The sequence below is a fragment of the Chelonia mydas genome, chromosome 9, assembly GCF_015237465.2.
Source record: "Chelonia mydas isolate rCheMyd1 chromosome 9, rCheMyd1.pri.v2, whole genome shotgun sequence".
NCBI classification, from domain to species: Eukaryota; Metazoa; Chordata; order Testudines; family Cheloniidae; genus Chelonia; species Chelonia mydas.
The window spans coordinates 64,501,866-64,519,893 of NC_057855.1; the positions used below are offsets into that span (position 1 = coordinate 64,501,866).

The following is an 18,028-nucleotide window of genomic DNA, read 5'->3' on the forward strand; positions in this document are numbered from 1 at the left end:
TTGGGAGAAGAGAGATGAATTGTTTTCTGACAACTTGGCTGTTTTTATTCTTGAGCAAAGTTCTGGTTACAATGGTGGCTGCTCGGCAGTGCATATTCAGTACAGCGCACAGGGAATTAATTAGTTGTGTACATCTCGAGGGAGTTATTCCGCTAATGGCCTGGGCACTGCGGTGATAATCTGCCTCTTAATAACATCAGGGTTGCAGCCATGACTTTTTGCTGTGGTAACAGCACTAGGTCTGCTGCAGCTTGAGTTTTGCCCCCAATACCTTGTTTTATTTCACTTCCCTAAGGAGGTAAGATGACCTACTGGACCTGAATTCTGTCGGGAAGCAGATATGGACCTAATCCCTGTGGCTGCAGTCGAGTTCCTAAATGTGTGGTGCTGAGGCTGCAGCCATATGTGAGGGATGCTGCTGCTGAACCTGCCCCAGGACACTTTTGTGAATGTGCATCAGGCGATTTTTTTTTGTTGTTGTTCAACTTGATCTTATATTTTCATCTTGAGCTGATTGCAAACTAGGCTGGGATACTAATTGCCTAGTGGAGTAAGACCAGAAACTGGCCACAGGCCCTCCATGGCAGTAGCTGTTTGATGTCAGCTCTGCCATCTTTAACCTAGATGAAGTTTTAAACTATCTGCAAGTTTTAAATTTGCCTTATTACAACTTTTAACACCTCCCACCCTTCTGGATACTCTGAAAGCGTGACATGTGCTCACATGTGTATCGATGATGCATTTTTGATCTCTATTGATTATGTTTAAAGACCCACTCACTTGATGCTACAGAAAATAATCTATACATGCATGTGTAGCTATGCTTCAGGGAATCTCACATGAAAAGACAGGGCTGGCTTTACATGTGCTTGCCTCCTTCACTCCAGACAATGAGTTACCAGTGTACGATACCTCGCAAATGGGGGAATGACTGTGTAGTGCACAACACCAGGTACTTGAGGAGACCCTGCCCTTAACAGCAGGGCTTCAGGGACTGCAGCATGAAGGGAGAAATAATTCCCCCATGTTCTAATCCTGGAAAAGTCTCTGTTGTATTAAGGCCTCTAGCCATAGTTGCATAGGACCCTTCTGGGACTTTAACTCTATGCACAAATAATTTAGCAGGAACCCTGTTTGAACCCTCATGTTCCAACCTCAACTGCCCCTCTCAGCCAGCCAGCTGAAGTGACTGGTCTCTTCCCATCAGAATGGGGCTGCAGCCTTCATTCCTATAGCCATGATGGCAGATGCACTTGGCTGAATTATGCCCTTGGATAAATTCACAACTCCTATTGACTTTAAACTTTCACCTTATTATGCAGAATTTGGTCCTATGGAGCCCATCTTGTCCCTTCCTCCCTGGCTGCAGGGTGCTTTATGACTCTGTAAACAGTGTGGTCCCCTGCACAAAGCAGGGGAAATGGAAATTCAGGGCAATTGAACCTGTATTTCCCCCTCATGGTCCAGCAAGGACACGCACTCTAGGCTCCCAGCTCCCCAGCCATCACTTTGCTTGGGCAGAGACCTGCATCTTTCTTCCTTCTGACCAAGGTTTTTTCCAGGCTGCACGAGGATATCCCCAGCAGGACAGATTGCATAAACCGGCCATCTCTTCAAAGGCTATGAAAGGGGTAATGGCCCACAGTTTTAAGTTACCCTGCAGCTCTTTCAAAGCAAGCACATTTATTCTTAAGGTGAAAGCACTGTAGAGAAAACACATTAAAAACAATGCCTACATTCATCCTAAAAAGCTTACCGGAGATCACCCTCCTCCCATTTCTGCAAGGGGTTGGTGTCAGTTCTTCCAGCCCTTTCCTAGGGCTTTGGACAGAAGGTCCCATCCATTTGCTGGATGAGAAAGAAGGCCTTGAGAGAGTTTAACTCAGGCTATGTATCCAAAAGTCCTTTCTTTGTCTATGGGCCTCTGGAGAATCCTGTTTGAATTAGTATAAGCAAGGCTGACCAGGAGCTAGTGCCTCTCTGGAGGTGGTACAGCCTGAGTGAATTGGCCTAATCCCCTCCCCACCACAGACACACTGTTTTCAGTTCCTGGAGGTGCTGGGGTTACCCTTCCCCATGGAATTCCATACAATCCCTGGCCCACAGTAATACATTAACTTAATACAGTAAGATCTCCCAAAGCTATTGTAGGAAATTTCCAGATCAACATCTTTTGCATGGGCTGGAGCCTGTTTTATATAGGCTCCCTGTCCAGTGGTGCACAGGAGAGGAGGAGCAGGGGTGGGACCAGAGGATCTGTAATGGCATGGAGTCTACAGCTCATTGCAGTGGTGGAAAAGAAGGATGTATCTGCCCAGCCACTTAGGCTGGGGGTAGCAGGATGATTTGGCCCTATATGAGTAGGTATTTTCAGGGTTATTGATCTGAATGATCAGCTGCACCATAAAACATGTAAAAGTTTAATAAGAGTCAGTAAAATGTGTCACAGGACCGGCCAGGTGTATTCCCTCATGAAGGTATTACATTTTAGAGCAATGGGCCTGATTAAAAATCTTGCTTATAGTTTCTCTCATTCCATAAAGTGCTCATTTCTCTCATTCCACATTTCATGCACTGTGGGAACACTTTGTCCAGCTCAACCCTACACTCAAGTGTGGAAGGGGAGCAAAATTGGGTCTGCCCTCTGATCCAGAGTGATTCAGATGATGCTGATAGCAGGCGTGAATACCAAGTATCAAATCTTAATTTATTATGGTGGATAGGAAGTGAATGTTAAAGCATTCCAACCACCCATACAGCCGCAGGCAAGCTACAGTTATGTGAATTATTTTAGACTGTTTCAGCTCTAGTTAATAAGTTCCCAAGAAGAACATAATTGGAGCAGTCTTTGCTGCTACTAGTAGAAGAATTTAATGTTCAAAGGAGTTGTGCCATAAAAGACATCAGAGACGTTAAAGGTTGCAAGCAGAATTAACAAAACAAGCTCCGTGAGGGAGCTGTCAATAAATGGCTAAATCAAATAAGTTCCCGTTCCAGTCTGGTTCTGGTGAAGTTCTTGGCTGCCTCTGAATGGTGTTTGTTCAGGCATGCTGCAAAGACAGAGCAATTCTGCAAAGCCAACATCGATTTGAAATTTAAATCTGATGTAGTAACTTAAGCATTTTAAAATGCCTCTGAATCAATGAAAATGATTCAAGGCAAAATCCAGATGGCCACATAGCTACTGTATATAATACCAGCCAAAGGCCGATATCTTTCTGAACAAGAATACCTCTTAGCGTGGACTTAGTTTTCAAAGCATCTTAAATGCTGCAAAATACCCATCCTAGGAAAGTCTATAATATGAGTCTTTTTTTCCCTAGTAATCATCAATCCTGTCATTAGGATTCTGATCTGATTCTTTATGGATATTGTTCTGCTTCATGCTTCTCAGTGCTCAGAAAATTTATCATGTGCATTGGAGGTCTGAGCCGCTGAATGCAGAGCAGGCTGAAAAACATGGAGAGCTAGCCTGAGAATGTTCCATTGGCCTGGCTGTATCTTCTATTATTTGCAGTTGACCAGAAAGCTGGAATATGATATAGCAACTCCAGCTGGATTAGAGGAAAAGTACTGTATTTGTGGGTGTCTTAGGCTCTTCAGAGATAGCGTTGGGGGCAAAATCTGAACCTTGATAACGCTTTGCCCTTGTGTTTATAGATCTCAGAGTGCTGTGCAAACATTAAGGGGCTAGGACAAAGAACCCCGGTTAGGTGAGTAAATAAGGATTATTAGCTCCAGTCACACCTGATGGATCTGAGAGAGATGGAGGTTAAGGCCAAAGTTTTGAAAAGTGCTATCATTAGAGCTCCCTTCTGTGAGGCATGCAAAATCAGTTACACTTGTTGGAATTGTGGATGTATATGACTTGCCTAGGCCACTGGACTAGGTGGACCACTCGTTTGGTCTGCCAAATATTATGTTTTGATAAAGTTAGAACCTGCGTGTGTCTGTCTGATAGTGAGCCCTCTTTCGTACCCTTTTATTTATTGTAGAAAGACAGCCCCCTGGACAGGAAACCTTCAGTGATCAAGAATACCCTCTGCCAGCAGCATGCATTTTTGGGTACAACCAGTGGTCATTATATCAACACCTGGGAAGGAAGGATGGTCTACTGGGTGGGGCACTGTAATGGGATTCAGGAGACCTTGGTTCAATTTCTGTCTCTGCCACAGATTTCTTGGGAGATCTTGAACAAGTGACTTAATCTACCTGCAAAAAGAACAGGAGAACTTGTGGCACCATAGAGACTAACAAATTTATTTGAGCATAAGCTTTCATGGGCTACAGTCCACTTCATCAGAGGAATAGAATGGAACATATAGTAAGAAGATATATTTATACACACAGAGAACATGAAAAGGTGGAAGTTGCCATACCAACTCTAAGAGGCTAATTAATTAAGATGGCCCATTTCGGACAGTTGACAAGAAGGTGTGAGGATACTTTACATGGGGAAATAGATTCAATTTGTCTAATGACCCAGCCACTCCCAGTCTCTATTCAATCCCAAGTTAATGGTATCTAGTTTGCAAATTAATTCCAGTTCAGCAGTTTCTCATTGGAGCCTGTTTCTGAAGCTTTTCTGTTGCAAAATTGCCACCTTTAAGTCTGTTACTGAGTGACTAGAGAGGTTGAAGTGTTCTCCTACTGGTTTTTGAATGTTTTGATTTCTGATGTCAGATTTGTGTCCATTTATTCTTTTGCGTAGAGACTGTCTGGTGTAGCCAATGTATGTGGCAGAGGGGCATTGCTGGCACATGATGGCATATATCACATTGGTAGATGTGCAGGTGAACGAGCCCCTGATGGTGTGGTTGATGTGATTAGGTCCTATGATGGTGTCACTTGAATAGCTATGTGGACAGTTGGTCTTTGTTGCAAGGATAGGTTTCTGTGTTAGTGTTTTTGTTGTGTGGTATGTGGTTGCTGGTGAGTATTTGCTTCAGGTTGGGGGGCTGTCTGTAAGCGAGGACTGGTCTGTCTCCCAAGATCAGTGAGAGTGAAGGATCGTCTTTCAGGATAAGTTGTAGCTCTTTGATGATGCACTGGAGAGGTTTTAGTTGGGGGCTGAAGGTGACGGCTAGTGGCGTTCTATTATTTTCTTTGTTTGGCCTGTCCTGTAGTAGGTGACTTCTGGGTACTCTTCTGGCTCTGTCAATCTGTTTATTCAAAAACCGATAGGAGGCTAACTGCGGGAAGGATTTCTTTTCAACCACAGGCAAACAGCCCAGTAGGAACGGCCACCTCTGAATGTCCCCTTAATTAAATTCCCTTATTTCAACCAGGTTACCATGAACGATATCACTCTCCTGAGGATAACACAGAGAGAGAAAAACAGATGTTGCTTGAATGCCAGCAAACACTGGGACCATACGCTGCCAGGCTTTGTCATGCAGTGATACCGGATTACTTGCTACTAGCATGGCGTGGTAAAGTGTCCTACCATGGAGGACGGAATAAGGCTGCTCTCCCCAGAAACCTTCTGCAAAGGCTTTTAGAGTACCTCCAGGAGAGCTTCATGGAGATGTCCCTGGAGGATTTCCGCTCCATCCCCAGACACGTTAACAGACTTTTCCAGTAGCTGTACTGGCCGCGAATGCATCCCAAGTCCTCAGGGCTACTTAATCATTAAAAAACGCTTGCTTTTATAACATGTATTATATTTAAAAAGGTACACTCACCAGAGCTCCCTTCTCCGGCTTGGTTGGGTTGGGAGGGTATTTCAGTCAGGGTGATAAAAAGATCCTGGCTGTCGGGAAGAACGGTGTGCTGTGTGCTCTCCTCAAGCTCGTCCTCCTCCTCCTCCTCATCTTCCCCGTCCGCAAAATCCTCAGGCATGGCGGAGAGTACCCCGCCATCGGCGTCCACAGACAGGGGTGGGGTAGTGGTGGCAGCACCTCCTAGAAATGCATGCAGCTTAGTGTAGAAGCGGCATGTCTGGGGCTCTGTCCCAGAGCATCTGTTTGATTCTTTGGTTTTCTGGTATGCTTGTCTGAGCTCCTTAAGTTTCACTCGGCACTGTGTTGCGTCCCTGCTGTAGCCTCTGTCCCTCATGGCCTCGGAGATTTTTTGAAATGTTTTGGCATTTCATCTTTTGGAACGTAGTTCTGATAGCCCGGATTCCTCTCCCCATACAGTGATCAGATCCAGTACCTCCCGTTCGGTCCATGCTGGAGCTCTTTTTTGATTCTGGGATTCCATGGTCACCTGTGTTGATGAGCTCTGCATGGTCACCTGTGCTGATGAGCTCGCCTGGCCAAACAGGAAATGAGATTCAAAAGTTCCCGGGTCTTTTCCTGTACACCTGGCCAGTGCATCCGAGTTCAGAGTGCTGTCCAGAGTGGTCACAATGGTGTACTGTGGAATAGCTCCCAGAGGCCAATACCTTTGAATCGCGTCCACGCTAACCCTAATTCGAAATGGCGATGTCAATTTCAGCGCTAATCCCCTCGTTGGGGAGGAGTACAGAAATCGGTTTTAAGAGCCCTTTATGTTGAAAAAAATGGCTTCGTTGTGTGGTGCAGGGTTAATTCGATTTAACGCTGCTAAATCCGACATAAACTTGTAGTGTAGACCAGGCCTCAGTAACAGACTTAAAGGTGGCAATTTTGCAACAGAAAAGCTTCAAAAACAGACTCCAACGAGAAACTGCTTAACTGGAATTAATTTGCAAACTAGACACCATTAACTTGGGCTTGAATAGAGACTGGGAGTGGCTGGGTCATTAGACAAATTGAATCTATTTCCCCATGTTAAGTATCCTCACACCTTCTTGTCAGCTGTCTGAAATGGGCCATCTTGATTATCACTACAAACGTTGTTTTCTCCTGCTGATAATAGCTCATCTTAATTAATTAGCCTCTTATAGTTGGTATGGCAACTTCCACCGTTTCATGTTCTCTGTATGTGTATATATATATATCTTCTTACTATATGTTCCATTCTATGCATTTGATGAAGTGGGTTGTAGCTCACGAAAGCTTATGCTCAAATAAATTTGTTAGTCTCTAAGATGCCACAAGTACTCCTGTTCTTTTTGCAGATACAGACTAACATGGCTGCTACTCTGAAACCGTAATCTACCTGGTGCCTCAGTTCCCCATCTGTAAAATGGAGATGATACTTCCCTACCTCACAGGGATGATATGAGGGCAAAATCTATGAATTGATAGTTGTGCGCAGCTACTATGGTGCTGAGAGCTGTATAAATATCTAGGGAGGCTTGTTGTTAATCCACTGGATTGGCACTCAGGAGATCTGGGTTCAATGCTTGGCTCTGATACAGTCCCTCTGTGACTTTGGGTTGTCACTTTGTCTCTCTGTGCCTCACTTCCCCATTAGTAAAAGAGGACAATACTTCCCCCACCTCACAGGGGTGTTGTGAAGATTAAAATCCATTCCTGATTGTGAGGTGCCCAGAGATGACAGTGAGGAGGAGGGCCACTTGCGTCCCTAGACTGGCATAGTAATTCTCCAAAATCAGCTTGGGGCTCAGTCTGTAGGTGCTGCAATGTCAAAATCCATCATTTTTGAAAAATCTGCATTGAAACACTTTGGAACTGTTAGAGGAATCATATATTGATGTAGCTTATTTTCTTCATGTGGCTCTCGGCATGCTGCCACCCACACAAGTCTATTCTAAATCATTGTGCTGCTGTGTTTGAACCTTTAGTAACAGGGAGTTTTTTTCCAGCAATTGAATTCATGTTTAGTGTTGTGGAGTTTATTTTTTTTTTGTATACAAATTAAATTCCCTGTTGGTACAAATAGAAATTTCTAATAAGCCTTGAGGTGCAAAGAAAATGTGGGAATGAGAACTGGCACTGGGCAAAGCTTGTGAAATGAGCTCCAAAAGCCAGGAGAAGCTGATCTGGGTTTAAGTTTTGGTACACTCTGAAAACTCGCTCCAGATTCTGTGCAAAATTCTAATTAAACCTGGCCTTAAAGCTCAAGGGAGTCCAGACTGATCTATCCGTGAAACAGAACGAGACCACATTCAATTAATTTGAAAGGTAGCAAATTCATTCACTGATGAACAAAAATAACTTTTCACAGATTGGGTAACTGGGCTGTGGAACTCATTGCCACAGGGTGCCACTGAAACCAAGAACTTAGAAGATTCAAAGGGCGATTGGACATTTAGGGGATAATAAGAATATCCAGAGTTAAAATAGTTAATGCTAACAAAATTAATGCCTCTAGGCCTTACAGCAATCTTAACTATTTGGGATTAGGATGAGGCCTTCACTGGGGGTAGATTATGCCACAACTGTCCACTGCAGGGTTTCCTGCCCCTTCCTCAGAACCAGCTGATGCTGCCCCCTGTGAGAGGGAGGATACTGGACTACATGGACCATGGGTCTCATCCAGCATGGCGGTTCCTGTCTTTTGATTTGTACCTGGGCAAGAGATGGCGGCATTTTGCTTTTGAGTATTTTGAGAGACAAGAAGCAGCAGAGGAGCAAAGGGGACTTGCTGGTGGGAAAGAGGAGTGGGGAGACAGAGTGGGGAGGGAAACAGAGGAAGAGAAGAAGCCAGTGGGGCTTTGTGTAGGCACAAGGATCTGTCCATATGGCAGGGTGATGTGGGAAAGAAGGGAGCAAATGGAGTAGGATAGTCGATGGGAGACAGAAAAACAGGGGCAGAGAAAGAGTGAGGAGGGAGGGAATGTTGGGAGGTGGGAGGTTAAACAGGAGGAAGAGCTCGAAAGAGAAATCTTGGGGGAGGAGAGAGAGGGGAGAGATGCCTTCAGATGCCTGTGGGGGGTGTGGCGTGGCCATCCGCTTTCTGAGCACTCTGGAATGGGGTAGGAGGCTTCCCCTTCATAAGGCCAACAATTGGGTAATGGAGTCTGTGGGTGGGGGAGAGGTGTGCGGCCCGGAGGAGGCCCCTGTGGCTTCAGACAAGCAGGTGAACTCTTGGATGCTTATCTGAGCCGATCATGGGCAACAGACCTTTTGAAGTTCCCCACTGTAGCTTTTTACATGTATCATGGTGAGCTTGTCCTAAGATGTTCTCTTTGCCAGTGCTGGCACTGAGTCTGGTTCGTACTTGCCCTTTTGTCGTGCAGAGTTGCTATTTTGATGAAACCTCATCCCAGGACAACCTATGGGGCACAGCTTGTAGCACTGTGTAGGTCAGAGTCCTGGTGAGAGAGGACAGCTTCCAACACAGTTGGAAAGGTGCATCGGTTTGGGTCAGTCCCAATGTAATTTCATACCCACAACCATTTGCACAACCCCATGGAGGGGCTAGTCCCTAATGGGGTCCCTGGCTCAGATGGAGAATTCTTCCTTTAAAATATGGGTATCTACATATGGAACAACATTATCACTGAGCATCTCCACCTCTTTCTGTCCTCTCCATTCGGAGGAGAAAAGTTGTTTGCTCTCTTCTCTTCCCTCTCACCTGGGTCCCCAGAGCTGCTGGGACCAAACAAGAGATTAGGGTATCCCAATGGGCTCATTTACTTTCCCACCCCTACTTTCCATCCCTCCGCTCAGGGGATCAGATTCTAGATGCTCATTTTTTTAACCTGTGCTCCTAAGCTTTTTCTGCAGTTGGAGGTTGGAAGAGCTCCCTTTGCCCAGCTCTTGTGGCAAGGTAAAAATATAACCCTGTGGAATCTAATGGGGATGCTGAAATGGTTTATCCTGGCAAGGCTGAGATCATGAAACTCTGAGCTCATCCTCACTTAGGAAAGATAGAGGCTGTCTTGTTATGCGGCTTCTTGCGACTTCAACTGGAGATTGGATGGGGTGAGTGCATGAATTAACCCCCCAAATGCAACCATTTTTTTCCATCCAAATAAAAAGGAATTGGTGCTTCAGGCTCCCAGTTTGGCTTAATGTGCCAAAGGGTTGGGAGAGAGTCACTGGATAAAGTGAGAGCACTGATTCTAGTTCAGGCATTGAGCCCGACTGTCCTGGAGCCAGTGGGCACTGGACAAGCCTGTTGCTGGGCGTAGAGAATTGGGATCTGCAGCGAGTGGGTTCTGTTATGAAAGCTGAAGGCAGCATGAGGAATGCCAGCCTACACTGAGAAGGGAAACGTTTTCCAGCTGCCCCGATGGAGAGGCAGAGGAGGGATCCACCAAGGGAAACAGGTCTCTGGTGCCAGCCCACACACTCATCGCAGGCGGTCTCCTTAATGCCTCACTTTGATTTGTACTTTAGCTGCTGCGTTTGGGCTGGCGGAAAACGACAATCCATGGCTCCTTCCATTTACTGCCCTTTCGTCCTCTCTGAAACATCATTAGCTACAGGGCAGAGACATATTGCATAGCTATTATTTATCAATTGATTCAGAACCCAGATGGGTATTCCAGACTAACAGTTGGTTAGATAACCTGTGCTCATTTCCAGCAGGGACAACATCTGCCTGTACATAACGATGTTGGTATTTATGTGTAACCTTTTGTGGGCCAGGACAAAGCATGGCTATGGGGAAAAGTTGCACGGTTTTCAAATATGGGCACCAAGTTACAGCACGCAGTTTTTCATCTCACACCCAAATCAACACACAAATATCTGTTTTAGATGCCTGAGTTTGTGTACCAGGCTCACGATGTATTATAAAATAATTATGAGGCACAGGGCTCAGAAATGGTTAATTTTTTGTTTATTTCTCATCCTGCACTGCTATGCTGCATAATCCATCATAACTAGATAGGTGCTTAGTACAGTAGCTCAATGATCATTCAAGTACTGGTAAACCTGTAATATTTGCAATTTTTGTCTATTGGAGACACCTTGCCATTCACTCTATTTTCATCCTCTCCTTTAGAGGCAAAGCATCTCTATCTGCCTCAGCAGCATCTTTAAGAACAAAAACAAGTCGGCAGGTCTCAGTTTTGATCCTTTTTATCTGATCTGCTGTGAAGTCACCTCATTTGATTCGGGCAATAATGATACTGAATGAGGAAATGGATATTTCCAAAATAGTGGCAATGAAAATATTCCCTATCAGGGGAATCTAGTTTATTATCTAGCCACTTGAAAGGTAAAATATCCAGAGGGGAAGATATTATGTTAGCAGGTATAGCTTATAGGCAGTAAGGTACAATGGCATTCCCTAACCTCTTGAATAACATTCACAGACATTGTAGAAAACAAGTTATGCTGAATCATATATGTAAAGACAATAGCATCAAATCTTTTTAGTCATTTTGGCCTCAGAGGTATTTAGGCACCATTGAAATCAGCGGGAGTTAGGGGCCAATATATCTTTGTGTTCTTCAGACCTGGGATGGGTGGATGTGGCTCATGATCCATATTTGTCATTTCTTGTTAGCGCTGCATCATCTGTTGGCCTTGGGCTGTTTGCAGCTCAAAGCAGAAAAGCAGTAGCAAGGGAAGCGCTTTGGTTCTGTTCAACAGCGCATCTGCTTTTCTGCAGTAGGCATCTCTCACAAACAGCGGATCCACTGGGAAAGGTTGCTGAGGAAATGTGCCTCTAGATGCCCCATGTTTGTCTGGGCTAATATTTTACTTCATGGGACAGCAAATATCTTTAGTGTCACTTACTAAGAGTGGTGATAACTCTTGCATGGCTTGGTTGGTGGAGCAGCCCACATTATTACGGTTTTGCTGTCTTGGGTCTTATCCTTGACCTTATTTTACAATATTTTCTTTCTCTTTCTTTCTCCTTTTTAGTCTGCCTGGAGCCTTATTTAGGCCCCAATTCATCAAATTACTGTGATTTATTATTTGTACTATTGTAGTGGCTAGGAGCCGCAGTCATGGACCAGGACCCCATTTTGTTAGGCACTCTACAAACACAGAACAAAAAGAAAATCCATGCCCCCAAAATAAAAAAACCCACCAGCACATCTTTAAGCCCCATCTGTGCTACTTAAGCACATGTTTTAGAGCTTTGCTGAATCTGGAAACAGCCAGAGCAGCAGCAGCAGCAAAGGTATCTTATATCTTAAGGTTCAACGGCTACAGTAGAAGACCCTGCAGAATGAATGATTGATGGGACCCAGAGAAGCTAGTGTAACCCACACATGTCCTGGGTGCGGTGTTCTGTCCCAGCGAGTAGGACTGAGACCACTTAGAGAGAGAGAGAGAGAGAGAGAAAATGAGTCTGCTCTATAACCTTACCTAACAGCAAGCTAGCTTTTAGCTCCTGAGGTAGAGGCTCATGCACTAAGCTCCAGAGGTCCCCGGTTCGATCCTGCCTGATGACAACCTGGGTCTGTTGGTGTTACACTAGGGTAAACTTTCTCCTTGGTGATTTTTGCCCTTTACATTCATGACCCACTGACTTGACTTAGAAAAAACTTTCTACTTCAAAATAATTCCTCCATCGTATTTTTTTTCCCAGTGAGCACTGAGCACTTCTGAAAATCTGGCCACTTCTTTTAGGTGCCTGAATGAGACTTGAGCTCTTAAAAACCCAGCCCTTGATGGTCTCAGTGCAAACTCACCTCCACTTCAAGAAGTAATTAGCTCTCTTGTTGGCAGCCTCCAAGGATTCAGTGGGCCGGGACAGAGAACTCCCCTAGGCAAAGTTTTACTTTCTCATCCTTAGTGCTACTCCTGCAGAAGTAGATTGACTTGTTTATTTGATAGAAACATCACCTGAGGTTTTACTGGTTTAGGTTTGCAGCATGGGTCATAAGATGGGAAACATCTGTTTGCATTTGCAGTAAAACAGCTAAGAGAGACTTCTTAACTTGGCTCCCCCCCCCTCCCCAAAAAAAAAAAAAAGTGAACAACCTTTAGGTCAAGTGACAGCATTATGACTGTTCTCTGGTGCAGCAAATACCTACAAAGGCTTGTAACCATAGCCATCAGACAGCTAATTACCTATGTGCAGGGATTGTCACAGTGGAAGTAAAGTAATGTAATTCATGAGAAATAATGACAGGATAAGGTACAGACAGAGGGGCAGTTACACTGATGATGAGGCCAAGACACAGAGAGGGGTGCAGATGTAGCTCAAATTTAACCCAATAAACCCAGCCCATAGTACAAAATAAAGGAACAATATTTATGTATTATATTTGTCTGACTGTAGCACCTTGGGGCTCCATTCATGGACCCCAGTTGTGCTAGGTGCTATACATACGCAGAACAGTAGGTGGTCCCTGCCTGAAAGAGCTTATTAACTTAATATGAGACAAAGAGATAATAAATGGGTACAGACGAGGAGGTACAAGGAGACAATGAGACAGTATTGACTAGCATCATCAGCAGTGGGCTCAGCACACCAGTGGCCTGACCATTCTCAAGTGTTTTGTCGGCATCATGGCAAAGGCTAGTTTGAAGGAGGGATTTGAAGGTAGATAATGAGGGAGCATCTCCCACATGTTAGGGGCAGCAGGAGAGACGCCCAAAGGGGCTTGTTTCAAAATGTATGGCGATGGAGCTGACATGGTGAGCCAGTCAGAGATGGGACTGATATCTCGATAGTGGATACTGCATCTTCCAGCTGAAGATCTTCTTCAAAGAGCTTTCCAAACATGAAGCATCACAACCCGCACCTGAGTATTGTGATCATCCCTCTTTTACAAATGGGGAAACTGAGGAACAGAGATAAAGTGATTTGCCCAAGGCCACACATCAGGTCAATAGCAGAGTTAGAAGTTGAACCCAGGACTGCTGACTTGAGCTTTCCTGTTCTAACCAGCAGACAGCACAGTGAAACTGTGATGAAGGCATTTACTTGCAGTTCAAATGGCAGAAAAGTATGGGGCAATAGAAATGAAACTTCAGATGACAACGTAAAAACATGTTGTCATAAATTTTGGTCCATATAGGATTTGCACCAGTGTCATTGTATTGTACACTATAGACATCGAAAGAGCTCAGATCTTTTGGCTTGAATACACTGGGCCCTAATTCTTGAGCCATATGGAAAAATCTCTGCTAGCTGTTAGCACTGGTAGCCTATGGCTCACAGCTGAGCAGTTCCGATTCCATTCTGTAGAGGGCTGTGATACATCCGGTCTAGCTGTTCCTTGTATGTAGAATTGAATGGACGTGGTGCTGGGAATTTTCATTTGTTGCAGAGCCAGAAAATAAAGATAAATGAAGGGTTCAACTCAAAAGAGAGAAGAGCTCAGGTTTTTACAGCATACCTGTAGTATGCAGTCACAGTGCTGCAGCAGCCTCTACGACAGTCCATCCTGTTTGCGGGATGAAATGAAGAGATGCTGGGAAAAGAAGAGAAATGTGCTGTCTGAACTTTGTCAAGGAAAGTGCACCGCAAGAGCTGTTTCATTTGAAGAAATATCACCTGTACGTGGCTGTTGGGTAAACTCCAAAAAACCAACCCAACCTGTCAAGGGAACTTTCCACTGTGATATATCAGAGCGACATCCTGGATTATATGCTGTCTTTGTGAGAAAGTAGTGAGCTGTGGAAACCTGGGTATCCATCTTGGCTGGCACATCTAGAGCTGAGCACCATCTCTATAAGAAGGCCATCCCTTCTGTACCATAAAGTATGTCAAGGCTTGGTTGGTGCTGCTGAAGTGAAATTTGAAAATGTTGAGAAAAAACAACACAACTATATTGTGAGAGCTGCAGGGTTTAAAAAGCAATGGACAAAATTTACAAAGGTATTTAGCTGCCTAAAGATGCAAGAAGACACCATGTGGGATTTTCCAAAGTGTCGCTCTGCACCTAATTTGAGCACCTAAATTCCTTTTTAATTCTGGCCCATCTTGTCTCTTTTGGTTGTAATCTCTTCAGGACAGGTATTACCTCTCCCTATGGGTTTGTACACAGCCTAGCACAATGGCAACCTGCGGTCCCTGTGAGATACTGGAACATACAAATAACGGTAACAACATCTTGTCTACTACAGTAATAGTGACTATATAGCACCTTGCTAGAAAGACTGATGGATTTGTGACTGTGAGGGAAAGGGAAGCAAAGGCAGCATTTTGCAGTGTTCTGTTAATTTGGACAAATGTGGTTTAAAAGAAAGTATAAAATGAATAACACAAATGTTCTCCATTTAGCTGCAGGTTGGTGAAAGTGACTCTCAGAGGTTTTGCCCAGTTCTGCTCCAGGGAACCTTACTTTCCAGTTCTACACAAAGTCATTGCCTTTCACAGGGGAATGCACGATCTGCTCTTCTCATACCTCCCAGCTCCAAAAGGAGAAGCATTTAGGACACTTAGGCCAGGTGTACCCTAACACTTAATTTGGTATAATTTATGTCTCTCGGGGGTGTGAATAAGTCACCCCCCTGAGCGACGTATATTACACTGACCCTAGCACTGGTGTCTACAGCGCTATGTTGGCAGGAGAGCTTCTCCCTCTAACATAGCTATGGCCTTTCGCGGAGGTGGGTTTATTATGTAAATGTATGGAAGTAGCGCTTCTAGTGTACACTAGCCCTAACACTGTTACAGCTCATTAGGCTGTCCTCCTAATGACCAGAGCCCATGTAGGTACCAGCACTGTGCATCATGTCAACTCCCATATGTTAACTGTAATCAAAGTAACAGGTAAGTGGTGTTTACTGCCGGAGCTAAAATGTTTTACATGGAAGTTTTAGGGTGTGTCTAGGAAAGAGAATAAACGTGGATTATCTTTATTTTGTCTTTCTGGAAACTTCATATGTTTCCTCTGGCTTCTGACCATAATTCATCACTAAATGATTTAGCCCAGGCCAATTTCCATTTTTCATTTAAATAATCTAGTAACAAAAAGGATGAGGCATTCTGCAAGAAGGTATGTGACCAAGTAATCATTCTGCCTTCATATCCCTTAGGGGGGAATTATTAGAGATGAGATGACCTTCCTGGCTACCCACCATTACCATTGTAACAAGGATGGATGATGGGACCCACTTGACATGCAGCCAAAGGCAGACTGAGTGGAGTGTGTGGTACCTGAACCTGAAAATGACAAGGATTTGATGGAAAGAACGTGTGAGAAGAGTGAGAGATTGGAGCACTTTTGGGAAAGTTGGGAATCTGGCTACACTGTATCCCCTTTAAAATACACAGCACTCAGACTTGTAGTGAGTGAAGCTTGCTACCCTCCTTGTGTGACCTCAGGGCACCTTGAGGGGCTTGTTAAATTTTCTTTAGTGGGAAATACACGCCTGCTGTCCAGAGCAATGAGAGCCAGAAGATCTGGGTTCTATTACCGGCTCTGCCACTCACTTGCTGTATGACCTGACACAAGTTACTTCACCTCTGTGTGGGTCACTTTCCCCACTTGCCTAATAGGCATTATGATTTTCATCTGTCTTTTTTTTCACAGGGCATTGAGATCCTTGGATGGTGAGTATAAAGTATTATCTGTCCTATAAAACTACAGGAAAAAACAAGGCAAATATTAATATTTTACATTGATAGAACCCCTTTTACCCCAAAGGATCTGAAAGAACTTTACAAACTACTTCAGTACATTACTCAAAACTCACATTCACTTCTAGGACTGGGAAAGGGACTACAAAATTTAGCTTTATATATACACAGTGTCTTCACGTGTCATGGAAATACAGCCTTCTCTGGAGTAGAACAGAGCAGTGTTTAGCAGAACTGAAACTGCAGAGAAAATTTCAGGAGACTGAATGCAGTTACTCCAACTGGAATTTGGCCAGTAGTTAAGAGGACCGGGACCATAACCATTAAGCAATGTATTAAGCTTGATGCCAGGTCTCATAAGTGATGTGGAAACCTTATTGGCTTCTGAAGAGGATAGGTTTCTCCAGTTTGAACTTTGTTACAGACTAGCTATAGTGTAATGAGAAGTGGGAAGAGAGTACCAAGGGATCTCACTTGACCACAAGTGATACAGACCTAGGCTTTCATCAAGGCTTTTTTATACAAGTAGCGTGTGTAGGTTTTTTAAAATATGTTTAAATTTCAGATGAGCTGCTATAAGAGTTTGCAAGGGAAAAGTGAGCCAGGCTTTGTGTCTTTTCTTTACAAACCGCAGTCCAGGCCTTATAGGAAAAGAAAAGAAACATAATAGATGCCCAAGAATTTACATGCTAAGAATCAGCAAAATAAGGGCATGGATGCATGAGCCAAGCATGTTCACATAACCAAACGTCTGAAAGAAGATGAACGATTCCAATTTGTCCTACAGCATGTACGTGCCATTAAGATAAAGCATTGCTAAGTATTCTGCTGATGAGTTAGTTGAATCTGAAGTCCTCCAACTTCATTCTCTGGTTTATCCTCAGGAACAGTTCTACAAAGAGCATGATTTATCATTATCTTTATGGTGATCTGCCTTGATTTATTGGTGAAATTATGATGATGGATCATACTTAATTATGATAATTAAAAGACATCAAAAATGTAATCGTCTGTTCATCATTTATCTTATAAAGAAAAGAAGAAAAAAACCCTGGTATTTAAAAACCCGAATTCTAGGTGTTGATAAAATTAGAATATGTTTTATTCATGCCATGACAGTGATCTTTCATCATTGGATTTCCTTCTCCCCCACTTCTAGGAGTTTCACTTTGGAGGCATTAGGGAAGGATGTGGAAGCGGGGCTTTAACCAAACATAGTCAGTGGTCCCAGTTCTGCAATGAGTGCCAAGTGGGCAGAGGCCTATGTGGAACCCCACTGAAGTCAATGGGGCTCCTTCTGGGCATAGAGATCGCTGGCACAGAACCACCTGTGGGTCAGGACCATGTGAAAACCTTGGTGGCTGCTGTTGAGGCCAGCTTGCCTCAGGTTTCACCCTGTTCAAAGACTAGCATAGTTGACTGTGAGTGGCTGTGTGAAAAGCAACTCAACCGCCCAGGAGGGTTTGGAATAAAAGGAGAATCCCATCAGAAAGTTAGGAAACAAGCATGCTCGGGTCAGCTGGGGTTTTTTCAGTGTCTTTAAAAAGAGTCAAGTAATTATCGACCTGTTAAATTTAACTTTGTTGTAGAATAGTCAAAGTGTAATCATAAAATCAAATAATAAGGACTAAAAGGAGAATCCTTGGTTTTGAGAGAAAATGGTCAGTGGCTCCAGGTAGCTCAGCGGGGGTTGGAGAAGAAACGTTTCTTCCTTGGGAGAGAGACAGTGGTTCCCAGTACCATTATTGTT

The 18,028-nt window shown here is 44.0% G+C and overlaps 1 long non-coding RNA gene across 1 annotated transcript; it reads left to right on the forward strand.

The window, feature by feature from the left end:
• The first annotated feature begins 15,740 nt into the window (after positions 1 to 15,740).
• On the forward strand, positions 15,741 to 17,192 carry LOC122461635. Its single transcript, XR_006283670.1, has 3 exons — positions 15,741 to 15,986; positions 16,232 to 16,251; positions 16,844 to 17,192. It is a non-coding gene; the product is annotated as an uncharacterized LOC122461635 (long non-coding RNA).
• Positions 17,193 to 18,028: the final 836 nt, after the last annotated feature.